The 19,192-nt window shown below is 41.1% G+C and overlaps 1 pseudogene; it reads right to left on the bottom strand.

Annotated features, from left to right (window-relative positions):
- Positions 1-670: 670 nt before the first annotated feature.
- Positions 671-1,919, bottom strand: LOC129530184 (argininosuccinate synthase-like; annotated as a pseudogene).
- Between the last annotated feature and the right edge of the window lie 17,273 nt (positions 1,920-19,192).

Consider the following 19,192-nt stretch of genomic DNA (forward strand, 5'->3'; position numbering starts at 1 on the left):
AAACATTACAGATATCCCATAAATATATACACCTCCTATGTACCCACAAAAATTATCAATAACAAATTCTGAAAAAAACAGAACTGGGAGGTAATACATTTATGTTGCTTTCAGCCACCCAGTAGGAGGTAATTTTTTCTAATCTTTTTTTAATTGTCATTTTTGGACAGGCACGGTGACTCACGCCTGTAATCCCAGCACTCTGGGAGGTGGAGGTAGGCAAATAACCTGAGGTCAGGAGTTTGTGACCATCCTGGCCAACATGGTGAAACCTCCTGTCTACTAAAAACACAAAAATTAGACAGGCATGGTGGCACATACCTGTAATCTCTGCTACTTGAGAGGCTGAGGGATGAGAATCATTTGTACCCAGGAGGTGGAGATTGAGTGAGCCGAGATCGAGCCACTGCACCCCAGCCTGGGTGACAGAGTAAGTGTCTCAAAAAAAAATTGTCATTTTATAGCTCCCCACTGCAGCTGCCCCCCACCCTCCCCTTTGATGATCACTTTTGCAGGCTTCAGGGGTACCAGGGAAAAAAGTTGGGGCCTGGCAGCCCCACTATACTGCCAGCCAGGGAGAACAAGTCACGATTACGAATTATCACAATAATTAGTGTCTGTTCTTGGGGTATCTGCAAAGTGTGCAAAGTGAGGAGGCCCCAGCTCCCCCTCATGTAGGGGCCCAGTTGTCAGGGAGCTTGCTTTAGAGACAATGATATTCCTTCAGCCTGATGGAATTGATGTTGATGAACCTGGTGGCATTAATTGGCTCCTAATCACCCTGCACATTCATGCTCACCAGCTCCTCATTTTAGAGAGACAGTGCGGACTCCTGTCTGAGGATGTCCACCTGGCTCTTGAAGACAGACACCTGCACTTTCCCTTCCACTCACTCCTGGGACTTGGTGATGCAGTGGTGGACAAATTCACATTCAGGGCTGTGCCAGAAACTGGTGTACACCAGCTCAGCAAATTTCAAGCCCAGGCCTCGTTTGATTTTGCACTCTTCCTGATTCATGGTGAAGGCCTCTATGTGTAAATGAGCATAGTAAAGGATGATGCCAGCTAGGGTCTTGTAGATGCCTCAGGACTTCATTGCAATGAAATGGTTCTCCACGATGTCAATATGGCCCAGGCCATGCTTGTTCGCAGCTTCGTTCAGGTACACGCAGAGCTCCTAGGAGGTCTGGTGGGTGGCGCCATCCTTGACGTTGGTCACCTTCACGGGGACCTCTTTTTTGAACTCAATCTAGAGAATGTCAGGGGTGTTGGAGGCTTTGGTCAGGTCCTTAGTCTTCGTGTAGAGACCTGGAGGTGCTTATGGTACTTGTGTTTCTCCAGGATTCCAGCCTCATAGCTGATACACATGAGGTTCTCGTCCATGCTCCACGGGTTCTTGAGAGTGACTGGGATGGGAATCCGATGTTGCTTTGTGTATTCCATCAGATCATTGCAGCCGTTGAGCCAGTAGTAGAACTCGGGCATCCTCCAGGGAGCAATGACCTTAATCTGGGGGCCAGTGAGCAGGTGAGCTCAAACTGGACCTGATTGTTCTCCTTTCCCATGATGCCATAGGATATGTACTTGGCACCCTCCTGCTGGGTGATTTCCACTTGTTTGTGGGCGACGCAGGGCCTAGCCAGAGAGGTGCCCAGGAGGCAGTAGTCCTCATATAGGGCGCTGGACTGGATGGCCAGCCAGATGAACTCCTCCACAAACTCCCTGCTGACATCATCAATGAACACCTTTTTGGCCCCAAGCTTGCATGCCTTCTTCCTGTCTTCCTCGAAGTCTTCCTTCTGGCCGATGTTGGCCAGGTAGGCAATGACATCATGTCCTTGTTCCTTCAGTCACACAAGCCTGCAGGAGGTGTCCAGGCCACCACTATGGGCCAGAACCATGGATCCTTTGCTGGACATAGCATCTGGGATTGGAGGTGCGAGTTCCCTGCATCTGGAATCTGTCTTCACGGTGCAGTAAACCACTTACACCCGGTGCAGCAGAAGCAGGTGACAGAGCAAGAGGAGGTAATTTTTTTTACAGCAGCTGTACCAAACTAATGCTGTTCAGTTTAGCAGCAACACCAAAATCAATGAGGAATATCAGGTTGGTTAGCACACGGACCAGGAGTTTGGGTCAGCACTGACTCCAGGCCCATAAGCCATGCTCAGACACTGTGTGGAGAGTGTTGCGGTGTACACTGAAGGAGTTTTGAACTCTTCTTTGGAGCAGTTCCAAAGGAACTGGCTGTCTCCTGACAGCCTTGGTGTGGCTGTCAGATGTGCTTGGATTCAGTGCCTATCAGCTGAGGAGCTGAGCCTATTGAGAATTCTGTGTGTCAAAATTGGTCAGCATTTGAGGCAGTTCTGGGCTATTAGGGGGAGACAAGATTCCATGGCAGACACAAGCCAGAGTCGAAGAGAGAAAGGCATAGGAGGCAAGATAATGGCCTCTGAAAGAGGGCCACATCCCAGTCTCCTATGAATATGGTACCCTGCAATGGAGAAAGGGAATACAGGTTGCAGATAGAATTAAGGTGGCTAACTCACTCGACCTTAAAACTGGGAGATTGTTTTTGATTATTCAGGCTGGGCCCAATCTAATTGCAAGAAATCATGCTGGATTCAGGACCCTAAATGCAATGACAGGTGTACTTGTAAGAGACAGAAAAGGAGACACAGACACAGAGGAGAAGGCCACTTGGAGAGAGAGGCAGAGACTGGAATGATGTGACCACAAGCCTAGAGATACCTGGAGCCCCCAGGACCTGGGAGAGGCAGGAAGGGTCCTCCCCTAGAGCCTCCAGAGGGAACTAAGTACACCTGTAGTCGTTTAAATTGTCCTTAGAGCCCTTAAAAGTAGAGAAAATTCAAGGCCAGCCTGGGCATCATAGCAAGACATTGTCTCTACTAAAAAGAAAAAAAAGAAAAAAAGAAGCCAGATACAGAGGCGCACACCTGTAATATCAGCTATTCTGGAGGCTGAGGCTAGAGAAATGCTTGATCCCAGGAGTTGAAGGCTGTAGTGAGCTATGACCGTGGTGCTGCACTCCAGCTTGGATGATAGAGCAGGACTCTACCTCAAAAAATTTAAAAAGCTGGGAGCAGTGGCTTATGCCTGTAATCCCAGCACTTTGGGAGGCTGAGGCAGGAGGATCGCTTGATCCCAGGAGGTTGAAGCTGTAAGGACACCACTGCACTCCAGCCTGGGCTACAGAGTAAGACCCTGTCTCAAAAAAATAAAAAACAGCAGAAGAATCAGAGATAAGTATGGTGGTCTCTGGAAGCTGGAAATGAAGTTTCCTGTTTATAGTCAGCCGGAAAGGGAGACCTCAATTCTACAACCACAGGAAACAATTCTGCCACCATCCCTGAAAAGCAAGGAAATGAATTCTTCCTAACATCTTCTCTATTAAAATGCAGCCCTACTGATACCCTTTTTTTTCACTTTTGTAATTATCACTTTAATGAGTAACTTAATATAAAAACCAGGAAAAAAAATCTACGTTTGTATCAGACCAAAGATCAGGTTTAAAAAATGAATACACCATACTTCTGTTCAAAATAGATTCCAGAAGGAAATTCACAATGATTTTTCATTCTTGGTGAAGGTTTTTACTTTTTAAAATAACTGCCAACTTGTACTTGTGATTAAGGGATACATGTGCAGGTTTATTACATTGTTACGTTGCGTGACGCTGAGCCTACTGACATCTTGATTTTAGCCCAATGAAGCTCTTGTTGAACTTCTCACCTCCAGAATTACTGAACTGTAGAAGTGTAAGAACATAAATTTGCATCATTTAAGCAACTAAGTTTATACCAATTTGTGACAACAGCCACAGCAAATTAATAAGTTGGCAAATGGGTGAGGGCCTGTGAACTCTGTATCTTCCCAGGAGGCAGCCATTTATCCAGCAATAATGCACTGTACATCAGGAATTACTGGGCCACAACGTGAGTCATTTCTAGTGGTAGGAATTGACTGCCGATCCCCCTCTGCTGTACCTTGGTCTTCTCACCTGTGAGCCATTGGGGACCCTTGTGAGTAACTAGGAAGGTTAACAGAAGAGCCAGTGTCCCTGAACTACTCTTTCTCAAGGTGAAATTGACCTGTCATGGGCCCAGTCAGGGTTATCACTCAAAAAAGCCAATGAGCCAGTGTAAACAGGAGATTCCTTCAAATCAGAGTATCCTCTGGGAGATGCACGATCCATATTCTACTCGCTTCAGAAACAACTTGGGTGTTCACCAAAAATGCGCAGTCCCAGGTCAAACACCCGGATTAGCTCAATGAAGGTTTCTGGAATGGGGCCTCCACTGTCTCATTTTCTGGTTCTCCGATGGGTCCTTCCTGGTATCACCGCCCCATAAACACCTTACCCTCAAATCCTAGTGTCTGCTTGTGCTTCTAGGGGGAACTCAGTTTCCTACATTTAATTCTGCTTAAACCCCTACCCCAATAACCCTACCATAACCCTACCAATAACTCTTTCAAGCAATCCATGTAAGTCGTATGAGCCATAGACAGATAAACTAAGTGTAAGAAATGTTGGAATAAACAGATCAAACATTTAGATTTTAACTCAAGTTTATTTACGTTTTTTCCAGTTGAAAAAGAAGGAAAACTTATACAGAATAATGAACTCCCTAAAGGCAAAGGGAAAATATGTTTGCATGCTTATCTAATTCATATTGAAATCTGCATAAGATATTCATACATATTTAACTGCATAACTTAAATTTATACATGTTTTAATGAATATCAATTTATTGTATTGTAATACATAAATATTTTATAACATACATTATGTTGATGACACATTTAAATGTATTGATATATTATAAAATATAAATATATAATTTATATAAACAAATTTTAATTAGATGTTGTAAGTTAATTAGATAACTTGATTAGGTAAACATTAGATATTTTAAAATGAATGTATCATATATAATATACAAATATATAAATATAATATATAATATATAAACGTATTATAAATATATAATGGAATGAATATATCATTATAATGAATACTACATAATAGAGAAAGATATTTATATTATGATGTTTGCTATATATTCATATGTAACTTTTTTTTTTTTTTTCAGATGGAGTCTTACTGCATTGCCCAGGCTGGAGTGCAATTGCGAGATCTCGGCTTCACTGCAACCTCTGCCTTCTGAGTTAAGTGATTCTCCTGCCTCAGCCACCCGAGTAGCTGGGATTGCAAGGGTGCACCACGCCCAGCTAATTTTTGTATTTTTAGTAGAGATAGGGTTTCACTATGTTGGCCAGGATGGTTTCAATCTCCTGACCTTGTGATCTGCCCGCCTTCGCCTCCCAAAGTGCTGGGATTACAGGCATAAGCCACCACGTGCAACTTATGTGCCATATATTATATATAATAGAATATAGTGTGTATTTTATTAATATGATATAATTTTATAATATATCTTATATACCCATATAACGTATATCTTATATACAAAATAATTTATGAAATATACTTAGAGACACATATATTTATATACTATATACTATTTGCATTATTAACCATAAATATTATAATTACTACATTAAATCATTTGTAATACAATTATTAACAAATATACACAAGATAAAATTGCTCTAATAAGTTTTAAAGAAACCAATGGTACAACACGATGTGCCTGGAAATCAAGAAATCTCTTATAGGTGTTATAAGATGTTGAAAATGAGGGCCAGGCATGGTGGCTCATGCCTGTAATTCCACCATTTTATGAGGCCGAGGCAGGAGGATCACTCGAGCCCAGGAGTTTCAGACCAGCCTGAGCAATATAATGAAATCTTGTCTCCACAAAAAATATAAATGTTAGCTGGGCATGGTGGTGCACACCTGTAGTCCCAGCTACTCAGGAGGCTGAGGCAGAAGGATTACCTAGGCCAGGAGGTCGAGGCTACAGTGAGCCATAATAGTACCACTGCACTCCAGCCTGAGTGACAGATTGAGACCCTGTCTAAAAAAACAAACAAAACAAAACAACAACAACAGAAAAAGATGTTCACTTTCCTTTAAGGTTTCCATATTGCTTAATTAGGAGATATTTACAAAAGAATCTATTATCTTTATTTCAGGAAATAACTTGACAGAAAGGTTTTTTTTCCTGGAAAAAGCTGTTAGAAAAATCTTTAAAAATTAAAGTAAGATATTCTGTGTTAAAATTAGGTTTTAGTAAGCTGGAGAAGCACATTCCTAAAACTACACAGGCAAGCATGTTACCAATGTGTTATGGTTTGGCTGTGTCCACACCCAAATCTCATCTTGAATTGTACTCTTGTAATTCCCATGTGTTGTGGGAGGGACCCAGTGGGAGATAATTTGAATCATGGGGGCGGTTTCCCCCATACTGTTCTCATGGTAGTGGGTGGGTCTCATGAGATCTGATGGTTTTATGAGGGTTTCTCTTTTGCATCTTCCTCATTTTTTGTTGCTGCCACCATGTAAGAAGTGCTTTTTGCCTCCTGCCATCATGCTGAGGCCTCCCCAGCCATGTGGAACTGTAAGCGCAATGAAACCTCTTTTTCTTCCCAGTCTTGGGTATGTCTTTATCAGCAGCATGGAATGAACTAAGACACAATGCAGTAAGAGTTTGCACTGAAATAGCATTCAGACTGATAAGGGCAGGTGTGCTAATTGAATGCCCCTGTGTCATCCTTTCTCCCAACACTTGGCAGACATCAGTGATTTCTCTAAGTGGTTTCCTCTGCTCAGCCCACACACATCCCCAGACCGGTTCTCTATTTGCACTTCAGGCAGGTTGGTACAGACCTGTTAAAAGCAGACAGGCAAGACAGCACACACTGTTCCCTGCTGAGATGTGGAATCCAGCAAGTGGGATTAACACAATTTAGGCCCTTGTGGAGTTCTAGCTATATCAATACACTCAATATTTTTGGATTTATTAACTAGACAAATAATGAAATCAATAAATGAATTTTTTTATTGCTTGACTTTTTAAATGATGATTTTAGAAGCAGTGTAATTGGTTTTTTAAAAAATGTATGTTAATTTATGGGGTACACATGTGATTATGTAACCTAGACAGATTGCGCAGTGGTGAAGTCTTGGCTTCTGTATCCATCACTGGCATAATGCATTTGTGCCCATTAAGTAACTTGTTATCCCTCAGCACCCTCCTACCCTTCCCAGTCAGCAATGTCTATGATTCTGCACTTTACTCCTATGTGGTAACATTATTTAGTTCCTACTTATAATAAGAACATGCACTATTTGTCTTTTTGTTTCTGAGTTGTTTTACTTAAGAAAATAACCACCACTTCCTTCCATGTTGCTGCAAAAGATATGGTTGCATTCCTTTTTGTGGTTGAATAGTGTTCCACTGTGTACATATACCACATTTTCTATATCCCATCATCCATTGATGGACACTTAGGTTAATTCCATATCTTTGCTATTGTAAATAGGGCTTCAAGTACAGGTGTCTTTTCTTTCCATTTTGAGATGGAGTCTCACTCTGTCTCCTAGCCTGCAGTGCAGAGGCACCATCTTGACTCACTGCAACCTCTGCCTCCTGGGTTCAAATGATTCTCTTGCCTCAGTCTCCAGAGTAGTTGGGGCTACAGGAATGTGCCACCACCACCGGCTAATTTTTGTATTTTTACTAGATACAGGGTTTCACCATGTTAGCCAGGCTTGTCTCAAGCTCCTGACCTGTTGTGATCCACCTGCCTCAGTCTCTCAAAGTGCTGGGATTATAGGCATAAGCCACCATGCCAGGCCAGTGCACATATCTTTTTGATATAATAATTTCTTTTCCTTTGGGTAGATATCCAGTAGTGGGTTGCTGGATGGAATGATAGTTCTATTTTTGGTTCTTTGAGAATTCTCCACACCCTTTTTCATCAGATTGTACTAATCTACATTCCCAAGAACAATGTATAAGTGTTCCCTTTTCTCTGCATCCTCACCAACATCTGTTGTTTTTTCAATAATAGCCATTCTGACTGGAGTAGGATGAAATCTCATGGTATGTAATATCTATCTTGCTAAAACGTGTTTAAATGTACTTTTCTGTGGGGTTCACTTTACCATGAAACAAAATCACAGCCCATCATATCTTCTAGTGGCGATCAAAGTGCTCATATGAGGCCATGCAGGATGGCTCATGCCTGTAATCCCAGAAATTTGGGAGGCTGAGGCAGGTGGATCACTTAAGGTTAGGAGTTCAAGACTAGCCTGGCCAACATGGCAATACCCCATCTTTACTAAAAATACAAAAATTAGCCAGGTGTGGTGGTACACGCCTGTAATCCCAGCTATTCTGGAGGCTGAGGCAGAAGAATCACTTGAACCTGGAAGGTGGAGGTTGCGGTGAGCCCAGATCATGCCACTGCACTCCGGCCTGGGCAGCAGAGCAAGACTGTCTCAAAAATAAACCAACAAAAAGTGCTTACATGTTAAGATCTACCATAAAATTTGGTATGCACATAGAGGTTCAGATAGGTCTAGGCTGAGTGTACTCCATGAATCTACATAAAAATCAGTCTTCTACTTTTTCATTTACAGCACTGTTCATATGGAAGGGGGGCAGGGAAGTGCTGGGTAGAGGAGGGTGTGGTCCCTGGCTAGGGCTCCACCTGTGGGCCTGTGCCCATGGACCTAAGTGAGTACAGGCACTCCTGTTTTCCTGCCCAAATGTTGCATTTTCCAAGACCTTTCTGGCCTGCTCTGCCTCCAATCTGTGCTTATAAAAACCTTGAGACTGTAGCAGGCAGACACACAATTACCTGGACATTGAGAGGAACACATAAGCGGAGATGACACAAGCAGCCGGACCTGGAGGGGAGCACACCAGCGGAAGAGTGCACTGGCAGACACTGGCAGGCTGGCGGGCCATTGACTGGCAGAATGGCATGGAGTTTGGCAGGAGAGGTCAGAGGAAAAAAGCCTGGGCTGCTGAGCAGCCAGCAACTCCAGGGGAAAACCATCTCCCTTCTGCCTCCCCTATCTGCTGAGAACTACCTCCACTCAATAAAACTTGTACTCATTCTCCAAGCCCACGTGTGATCTGATTCTTCCGGTACACAAAGACAAGAAACTGGGGATACAGAAAGCCCTCCATCTTTGTGATAAGGCAGGGGGTCTAATTGAGCTGAGTAACACAAGCCACTTATGTATGGCTAAACTGAAAGAGCACTCTGTAACACACGCCCACTGGGGCTTCAGGAGCTATAAACATTCACCCCTAGATGCTGCCGAGGGGTCGGAGCCCCACAACCTCCCGGTGTGCCTGCACCTCTGAGGGGTTTGCGCAGTGGGGCACTGAAGGAGTGAGCCACACCTCCATCACACGCCCTGTGAGGGAGATGAGGGAACTTTTCCCATTTCACTGTGGCTGAGATAGTCAGATACCTACGTGACACTCATTTTCCCTTACTTCTTTACTGAGTGTAACAGGCTGCATACAGGTGCCCAGAGATGTCCACATCCTAATCCCTGGAGCCCATCAATATGTTATTTCATGTGGAAAAAAATGGCTTTGCAGATGTGTTAGGTTGGTGCAAAAATAATGGCAAAAACCGCGATTATTTTGGCACCAACCTAATATTAACGGCAAAAACCGCAATTACTTTTGCAGCAACCTTATAATTAAGTTAAACATCCTGAGATGGGGAGATGAGCCTGGGTTGTCCAGGTGCATCCTGATGTAATCACAGGGTCCGTAGAAGAGGGAAGGAGGAGGGTCAGAAAGAGAAAGATTGGAGGACACTAGGCAGCTGGCTTTGAACATACAGAAAGGGACCACAGATTTCACCCAAGAGCCTCCAGAAGGAACACAGTTCTGCCAGCACCTTAATTTTAAACTTCTGAGCTCCAGAACTATAAGATAATACACTTATGTTCTTATAATCCACTAAATTTATGGTAACTGGTTACAGTAGCTCTAGGGGAAAAACACTCACTTACCCACACACTATGCAATGTGCCCAACAGAAAAATCTATTCTTTTCTGAACACTCTTCAGATTGACGCTTTGTAAGTTCAGTGATGCTGGGAGCTCCTGGAGGGGGTCTTGTTTTGTTTGCTTTTCTTCCTTCCTCCTGTTCTCCTGATTTGTGTCTGGAATACAGATGGGGTGGCTGAAGAGTCAGCAGTTTGTTTTTGTTTTTGTTTTTGTTTTGGAGACAGAATCTAGGTCTGTCCAGGCTGGAGTGCAACGGCACAATCTCAGGTCACTGCAACGTCCTCCTCCCAGGTTTAAGTGATTCTCCTGCCTCAGCCTCCTGAGTAGCCAGGATTACAGGTGTGAGCCACCATGTCTGGCTAATTTTTGTATTTTCAGTAGAGATGGAATTTTGCCATGTTGGCCAGGCTAGTCTTGAAATCCTGACCTCAAGTGATCCACCTGCATTGTCCTCCTGAAGTGCTGGGATGACAGGCATGAGCCACCATGCCTGGCCAGCAGCTTTTGTTAAACGTGGGAGTCCACGTGCTAAAGGAAGAAGGTGCTGGCATCCCAGAACTCTAGCCCTTGGTTTTCCATCTCCAGAATTCTTATATGTGAGGGAGAAACAAATGGTGCTCTTGTTAAAACACTATTTCTGCCAAACAAACACAGTATTTAAATTGTACAAGCACTTTCAAGTCGTTTTTTATTTTTCTTAACACCCTGCCCCTTAGGAAACAGGAGAATGTATGGACTTTGAAGGATTGACTAAAAGAAAGAACTGGAAATCACCATTTTTCTAGACATCTCCAATACGTCACTCATCAATTAAGTCCCAAGAATTATATAAAGCCTGCATGATGAGAATGAAACAAATATTTTTGTTCTTTGATTACCCACACTGCAGCACAAACAACAGTAACAAAAAGCAGACATACGTACATGCAAAAAGTTTATATAGTGTTTTAGGAAAATCTTACACACTTGCCAAGAGAAAAAAAATAAATGAAAGGATTACAATAAAGTCACTTTTTAAAGAATTTAGACTATTTTATTACACTGCATTTTATTCTATGGAAGGAAAAAAATGACCAAACATGATTCTAAGCTAACCTTTGAAGAAGCCTATATTTTTATAAAATTAATAAAAAAGAAGATAAATTTAAACTTAAATGAAAATAAATAATAAACTTAAACTTAAAAAATGAAGATAAATTTAAAACAATGAGATAAATTTAAACTTATTCTCAATTATAGGTAGGTGGATACAAAGATAGATAGAAAATAGATAGAAAGATAGACAATAGAGACGATAGATGATGGATAGACCAGCAGTCCTCAACCTTTCTGGCATGAGGAACCAGTTTCACGGAAGACAATTTTTCCATGGACTTGGTGGGGAGGTGGTTTTAGGATGATTCAAGGGCATTGCATTTATTGTATACTTTATTTCTATTACAATTACATTATAATATATAATGAAATAATTATACAACTCACCATCTTGTAGAATCAGTGGAGCCCTGAGCATGTTTTCTTGCAACTAGATGGTCCCATCTAGGGGTAATGGGAGACTGTGACAGATCAACAGGCATTAGATTCTCATAAGGAGCACGCTGTGAACTCTAGATCCCTCACATGCACAGTTCACAATAGGGTTCTTGCTCCTTTGAGAATCTAATATGGCCACTAATTTGACAGGAGTTGGAGCTCAAGCGGTAATGCAAGCGATTGGGAGCAGCTGTCAATACAGATGAAGCTTCGCTCTCTCACCTACTGCTCACTTCCTACTGCTTTCAGATGTGCCAGTTCCTAACAGGTCACTGACTGGTACCACTCCAGGCCTGGGGGTTGGGAACCGTGGGATAGAGGATAAACAATCAATAAGTGATAAATTAGACAACTGATAGAGGTTAGGTACATAGATATACATACACAATTTATAGATTGATAGAAATATAGATGGATAGATAGAGGATGGATAGATAAGTTTACCCATTAAGAAAAAAATAGAGTATGCTGAAAGTTTGTAAATAAGAAGTCTGTGCTTGCCGAGCAAGTATTGTCCATATAAGGTCTCTATCATAACGCCCCTGGAGAAACATGGGAAGTGTGGTTTCACGGTGGCTTTCAGATGTTCTGCACGTCATATTCATGGGTGCTCATTTCATGATATGCAGATTCTGTGCTTATTTCACTAGATCAAAAATGAATGTTAACATCTTTGGCTTTCTTCTAAAAAGTATTACAGGCTGGGCATGGTGGCTCACATCTGTAATTCCAGCACTTTGGGAGGCTGAGACAGGAGGATCACTTGAGGTCATGAGTTTGAGACCAGCCTGGCCAACATGGTGAAACCCCATCTCTAATAACATACAAAAAATTAGCCAGACATGGTGGTGTGCACCTATAGTCCCAGCTACTTAGGAGGCTGAGGCAGGAGAATTGCTTAACCCTGGGAGGTGGAGGTTGCAGTAAGCCCAGATGGCACCACTGCACTCCAGCCTGGGTGACAGAGACACCATCTCAAGAAAAAAAAAATATTACATATAATTTTACCTACCCATCCAAGGATCAAGGAATAAACAAAATATGTTCAATATGTTCAATTCATACGGTCTAATATAATTCATTTATGAAATGGAATGAAGGTCTAATACAGGCTATTATATGTACGAATCTTGAAAACACCATGCTTAGTGAATGAAGCCAGTGTATCATTCTGTTTATGTTAAATTTCAAGAATAGCTAAATCTATGGACAGAAAACAGAAAATAACTGGTTTCCAGGGACGAGGATGAGGAGAAAAGGAAAGGAGAGGAGACGAGGAGAAAAGAAGAATGGAAAGTAATGCACTCCTCAGCAAATGTAAAAGAACAGAAATAATAACAAACTGTCTCTCAGACCACAGTGCAGTCAAACTAGAACTCAGGACTAAGAAACTCACCCCAAACTGCTCAAATACATGGAAACTGAACAACCCACTGCTGAATGACTACTGGATACATAACGAAATGAAGGCAGAAATAAAGATGTTGTTTGAAACCAACGAGAACAAAGACACTACATACCAGAATCTCTGGGACATATTCAAAGCACTGTGTAGAGGGAAATTTATAGCACTAAATGCCGACAAGAGAAAGCAGGAAAGATCCAAAATCAACACCCTAATGTTACAATTAAAAGAACTAGAAAAGCAAGAGCAAACACATTCAAAAGCTAGTAGAAGGCAAGAAATAACTAAAATCAGAGCAGAACTGAAGGAGATAGAGACACAAAAAACCCTTCAAAAAATTAATGAATCCAGGAGCTGGTTTTTTGCAAAGATCAACAAAATCGATAGACCATTAGCAAGACTAATAAAGAAGAAAAGAGAGAAGAATCAAATAGATGCAATAAAAAATGATAAAGGGGATATCACCACCAATCCCACAGAAATACAAACTACCGTCAGAGAATATTACAAACACCTCTACACAAATAAACTAGAAAATCTAGAAGAAATGGATACTTTCCTGGACACATACACCCTCCCAAGACTAAACCAGGAAGAAGATGAATCTCTGAATAGATCAATAACAGGCTCTGAAATTGTGGCAATAATCAATAGCTTAGCAACCAAAAAAAGTCCAGGACCAGATGGATTCACAGCCAAATGCTACCAGAAGTACAAGGAGGAGCTGGTACCATTCTTTCTGAAACTATTCCAATCAATAGAAAAAGAGAGAATCCTCCCTAACTCATTTTATGAGGCCAGCATCAGCCTGATACCAAAGCCTGGCAGAGACACAACCAAAAAAGAGAATTTTAGACCAATATCCTTGATGAACATTGATGCAAAAATCCTCATTAAAATACTGGCAAACCCAATCCAGCAGCACATCAAAAAGCTTATCCACCATGATCAAGTGGGCTTCATCCCTAGGATGCAAGGCTGGTTCAACGTGCATAAATCAATAAATGTAATCCAGCATATAAACAGAACCAAAGAAAAAACCACATGATTACCTCAATAGATGCAGAAACCACCTTTGACAAAATTCAACAACCCTTCATGCTAAAAACTCTCAATAAATTAGGTATTTATGGGACATATTTCAAAATAATAAGAGCTATCTATGACAAACCCACAGCCAATATCATACTGAATGGGCAAAAACTGGAAGCATTCCTTTTGGAAACTGGCACAAGAGAGGGATGCCCTCTCTCACCACTCCTATTCAACACAGTGTTGGAAGTTCTGGCCAGGGCAATCAGGCAGGAGAAGGAAATAAAGGGTATTCAATTAGGAAAAGAGGAAGTCAAATTGTCCGTGTTTGCAGATGACATGATTGTATATCTAGAAAACCCTATTGTCTCAGCCCAAAATCTCCTTAAGCTGATAAGCAACTTCAGCAAAGTCTCAGGATACAAAATCAATGTACAAAAATCACAAGCATTCTTTTACACCAATAACAGACAGAGAGCCAAATCATCAGTGAACTCCCATTTACAATTGCTTCAAAGAGAATAAAATACCTAAGAATCCAACTTACAAGGGATGTAAAGGACCTTTTCAAGGATAACTACAAACCACTGCTCAATGAAATAAAAGAGGATATAAACAAATGGAAGAACATTCCATGCTCATGGGTAGGAAGAATCAATATCGTGAAAATGGCCATACTGCCCAAGGTAATTTATAGATTCAATGCCATTCCCATCAAGCTACCAATGACTTTCTTCACAGAATTGGAAAAAACTACTTTAAAGTTCATATGGAACCAAAAAAGAGCCCGCATTGCCAAGTCAATCCTAAGCCAAAAGAACAAAGCTGGAGGCATCATGCTACCTGACTTCAAACTATACTACAAGGCTACAGTAACCAAAACAGCATGGTACTGGTACTAAAACAGAGATATAGATCAATGGAACAGAGCAAAGCCCTCAGAAATAATGCCGTATATCTACAACTATCTGATCTTTGACAAACCTGACAAAAACAAGCAATGGGGAAAGGATTCCCTATTTAATAAATGGTGCTGGGAAAACTGGCTGGCCATATGTAGAAAGCTGAAACTGGATCTCTTCCTTACACCTTATACAAAAATTAATTCAAGATGGATTAAAGACTTAAACGTTAGACCTAAAACCATAAAAACCCTAGAAGAAAACCTAGGCAATACCATTCAGGACATAGGCATGGACAAGGACTTCATGACTAAAACACCAAAAGCAATGGCAACAAAAGACAAAATTGACAAATAGGATCTAATTAAACTAAAGAGCTTCTGCACAGCAAAAGAAACTACCATCAGAGTGAACAGGAAACCTATAAAATGGAGAAAATTTTTGCAACCTACTCATCTGACAAAGGGCTAACATCCAGAATCTACAATGAACTCAAACAAATTTACACGAAAAAAAAACCCCATCAAAAAGTGGTCAAAGAACATGAACAGACACTTCTCAAAAGAAGACATTTATGCAGCCAAAAAACACATGAAAAAATGCTCGTCATTACTTGCCATCAGAGAAATGCGAATCAAAAGCACAATGAGATACCATCTCACACCAGTTACAATGGCCATCATTAAAAAGTCAGGAAACAACAGGTCCTGGAGAGGATGTGGAGAAATAGGAACACCTTTACACTGTGGGTGGGACTGTAAACTAGTTCAACCACTGTGGAAGTCAGTGTGGCAATTCCTCAGGGGTCTAAAACTAGAAATACCATTTGACCCAGCCATCCCATCACTGGGTATATACCCAAAGGATTATAAATCATGCTGCTATAAAGACACATGCACACGCATGTTTATTGTGGCACTATTCACAATAGCAAAGACTTGGAACCAACCCAAATGTCCAACAACGATAGACTGGATTAAGAAAATGTGGCACATATACACCATGGAATACTATGCAGCCATAAAAAATGAAGAGTTCATGTCCTTTGTAGGGACATGGATAAAACTGGAAACCATCATTCTCAGCAAACTATTGCAAGGACAAAAAACCAAACACTGCATGTTCTCACTCATAGGTGGGAATTGAACAATGAGAACACATGGACACAGGAAGGGGAACATCACACTCTGGGGACTGTTGAGGGGTGGGGGCAGGGGAGAGGGATGGCATTAGGAGATATACCTAAAGCTAAATGACGAGTTAATGGGTGCAGCACACCAACATTGCACATGTATGGATACATAATAAACCTGCACATTGTGTACATGTACCCTAAAACTTAAAGTATAATAATAATAAAAAAGAAAAAAAAGAAAAGGAGAATAGTGACTGCTTAATGAATATAGGATTTCGTTTTGGTATTTTAAAATGTTTAGGAACTAGATAGTGACGATAATTGCACTATATCAGGGGTTTCTAACTCCTAGGTTATGGACTGGCTCCTGTCTGTGGCTTATTAGGAACCAGGCTACACCCCAGGAGGTGAGCGGCAGGTGACCAGCAAAGCTTCATCTGTATTTAGAGCTGCTCCCCATGGCTCACATTACCACCTGAGCTCCGCCTCCTCTCAGATCAGTGGTGGCATTAGATTCTTATATGAGAGGAAACCCTCCTGTGAACTACACATGTGAAGGATCTAGATTGCATGCTCCTTATGAGAATCTAAGGATGGCTGATGATCTGTCACTGTCTCCCATCACCTCCAGATGGGACTGTCTAGTTGCTCCCACTGATTCTACATGATGGTGAGTTGTAGAATTATTTCCTCATGTATTACAAGGGAATAATAATAGAAGGAAATTGCACAATAAATGTCATGTACTCGAATCATCCTGGAACCAGCCTCCTCAACCCCACCACCACCATCAGTGGAACAATTGTCTTCCACTAAATCAGTCCCTGGTGTCAGACAGGTTGGGTACCACTGCACCAAATGCCACTGAATCATACTTCAAAATGGTTAAAATAGTCCATTTTATGTTATATGAGTTTTATCCCAAAATAAAAAGTGAAACTCATGAAATTACTAAGCTTCAGATGCATTTTATTTAAATGAGAAATATTTCTTTTTAACAGATTATTTCGGCTGGCTGTTGTGGCCCATGCCTATAATCCCAGCATTTTGGGAGGTCGAGGCAGGTGGTCACAAGGTCAGGAGTTCAAGACCAGACTGACTAACATGGTGAAATCCTGTCTCTGCTAAAAATACAAAAAATTTGTCAGGCATGGTGGCGGACACCTATAGTCCCAGCTACTTGGGAGTCTGAGGCAGGAGAATTGCTTGAACCTGGGAGGTGGAGGTTACAGTGAGCCAACATCATGCCACTGCACTCCAGCCTGGGCAACAGAGTGAGACTCCATCACAAAAAAAAAAAAAAAATTATTTTAGAGTTAAAGAAGAAAAAAAGAAAAACGAGGAGATGAAAAGCACTATGTGCCCTGGGTGTTTTGGGAGTTTAACTAGGTTAACCTCATATTCCTTAATGGCTTTAAGTTTAAACGTCAAGGCAATAAAACATTTAGTGGTCCTTTTAAACATAAAAATCAGAAGGCATTCTTTCTAAACCAAACAAATCGCTCTTTTGCGTATAAAACCAAAAATGCATAGAGTAAAAAAAAATTAATACTAAGCTTTTTGTCTATCCCTTCTCTTTTTTTCCAGTCTTAAACACAAAGTGGCCTTTAGGAATTTCTTTTAACTTCTCTGAATTTTTATATACAGTGAATCATCTATTAATAAATAGTGATGTGTGCCATTTAAAATATTTTACATAATGAATGAATAACATTCATACTTAAGCCCATCTTTACAATGATTATGTCTGAGAAATAAATGAGGAAAGACTGATCATAAACAATTATCTTATAATAATTTAGTCTTATCTAATATCATTGGATAAGAATATTATATTATTAGATAATAGTAATAATCTTATCTAATAATTTTCAAAATAAAAATCCATGGGTAAAATACTCTCTCATAATAAAAATACAATATAACATAATAATAAATACGAAGCAAAACTTACCATTATACGTTGGTTCTTCCTTCTTTCCTATAGTTCCTTATCAGAGGAATAGTGGATTTGGTAATTTAAGAAGTGTTGAATCTTCCCTTCAGCAACCACATGGCTGCGCAGGGAGTCAGCTCACAAGTCATGCATCAATTATGAGGACAGATGATAGACCCATCGCTTTTAGTAAAGAGAAGGGCACTGTGATTCAGGAACACAGATTTTTTAAAAAGTGGAGTGAGTTAGCTACAACATTTTTGGACAGCTATTGTTTTCTTTAAGTTTCCAATTATTTTTCACCAGTCTGGTATCCATCAGGAAAATACACATCGCCCTCACTTCATTTCAAGCATGAAGACGTTCTCTGCAGAGCCCTGGGTCCTTGCACTATTATCTGGAACTGTTTCTTTCCAGGGCTGTTGCCTAGGGGAACATTTCTTCTCAATGCATCTTTGATTATTTCTACTGCTCTTTTTATTCTGTTTTATTCTCCCCAGATATTCTTTGTTTTTCGAGGACTGTGTCATTGGGTGTTTATTCTTTCCAGGAAGCATGCTTGGGATAAAAATTTTGGCAAACTTGCATCTTTCTTTCCTTTTCTTTTCTTTTTTTTTTTTTTGAGATGCCGTCTCGCTCTTTCGCCCAAGCTGGAGTGCAGTGGCGCGATCTGGGCTCACTGCAAGCTCCTCCTCCTGGGTTCAAGCCATTCTCCTGCCTCAGCCTCCCGAGTAGCTGGGACTATGGGCGCCGGCCACCATGCTCGGCTAATTTTTTGTATTTTTAGTAGCGATGAGGTTTCACCGTGTTACCCAGGATGGTCTCGATCTCCTGACCTCGTGACCTGCCCACCTCAGCCTCTCAAAGCGCTGGGATTTCAAGCGTGAGCCACCGTGCCTGGCCCGAACTTGCATCTTTCTAATTCCAAGTAGTTTTATTATAAAGTAATATTTCCTTCAGATGTTTGAAAACTCTGCTTCATACTTTCTGACACATTGTGTCTTTCTGATAAGAAGTCTAAAGCTGGTAATAGCTTTCTTTTTAAATTTATAGATAAAGGCCTCTTTCTTTCTCGTCTGATTATGGAATGTATCTAGTGTGTGTCTCCCTTTTATTTTCCCCTTGAAATACATGTGTAGTAGACCACACAATCATGTTCATAGCAGCTTTATTCTCCACAGCCAAAAGGCAGAAGCAACCCAGGTGTCCATCAACAGGTGAATTTCAACGTGGTAAAATCCTGCTTCTACCAAAAAAAAAAAAAATAGCCAAACAGGA

This window comes from Gorilla gorilla, chromosome Y (genome assembly GCF_029281585.2).
Source record: "Gorilla gorilla gorilla isolate KB3781 chromosome Y, NHGRI_mGorGor1-v2.1_pri, whole genome shotgun sequence".
Lineage (NCBI taxonomy): Eukaryota > Metazoa > Chordata > Mammalia > Primates > Hominidae > Gorilla > Gorilla gorilla.